The 1,043-nt window shown below is 36.3% G+C and overlaps 1 protein-coding gene across 2 annotated transcripts in view; it reads right to left on the bottom strand.

Annotated features, from left to right (window-relative positions):
• Positions 1-1,043, bottom strand: part of LOC118405379 (dnaJ homolog subfamily C member 10-like) — a 90,921-nt gene that overhangs the window by 32,286 nt on the left and 57,592 nt on the right. The gene's annotated exons all lie outside the window — the stretch shown is intronic.

Below are 1,043 nucleotides of genomic sequence, written 5' to 3'. Positions count from 1 at the left end.
GAATTTTAAGTAGCATGTGTTACAGCTCCTTTAAATTCAACACACAGCAAGTTGTCAGTACAGTGTAGTCATTACACCAGAGCAGATTAACTGTAACTAGATGTAGAAGGACTGTTATTACTGTTGGGCTGTAGATATTGCTAGCCAATCATTCTGCCATATGCTATAATTGGGCCACCAGTGAATATAACACTACATCACTTCTTGCAGGATAATAATGCACACGTCAAGGAAGTTCTCCAGAGGGATAAACTTGCCAGAAGCTCAGCACTTTACTGTCAGGGAAGGCTGAAATATTGGGTCTTTATTCTTTATGGAATTGTGGGGAAGTACTTACAACTTTTTCGAAGACTCTTTTCTTCCACTGATTCAATTCAATCTTTACTGTACCAATACCACAGACATTTTTTTTTTGTAAACAAACAATTATAATGATTCAATTACATTTTTGAAACTGTGTCCAATTGATAGACGAAATATTTCTCCCCAATAATTTTCTTTAAGTTATTTCTATAACTTACAACAGTCCTCAACAAATCTTCCCCACTTTAATTTTACATGGAATTTTTCTCTTCTTTCTTGATGGACTTGGACAGTACTGTACTGTAAATGCCTTGAAGTTCACAGTGATTTGATTTTGTGGTAGAAAGAAAATGGAATCTTTGAAGTGGTTTTGTAAGTTTGCGGTAATGCTTTAAGTTAACTTTGCCACAAAGCAGTCATCTTTTCAACACAAACTCTGCAAATCACTGCAAAATTACTTGTTCTGTCTTCTGCCCACCTTACTCCTTATTTAAACCTCAAATTAAAAACCACTGCAAACACTCCATTTCATCCCTACAACAAAACTAAATCCCAGTGAACTTAAACTCATTTACAGCATTGCTCTACTATCCTCCTCCAAGATAATTCTAGGCCAGGTCTCTTTCTTTTTCCTGCTGGGTTCCAATTTGAAAGTAATGAACCTGTATATACATCATTTCCCCAGCTCTCTTGACAAAGCATCTTGATTGACAATACCGACAGCACCCCTAGTCTCTAAG

The sequence above is a fragment of the Branchiostoma floridae genome, chromosome 18, assembly GCF_000003815.2.
Source record: "Branchiostoma floridae strain S238N-H82 chromosome 18, Bfl_VNyyK, whole genome shotgun sequence".
Classification (NCBI taxonomy): domain Eukaryota; kingdom Metazoa; phylum Chordata; class Leptocardii; order Amphioxiformes; family Branchiostomatidae; genus Branchiostoma; species Branchiostoma floridae.
Note: the sequence above shows the minus strand (reverse complement) of the source record. Positions and strands in the feature narration are given on the sequence as shown.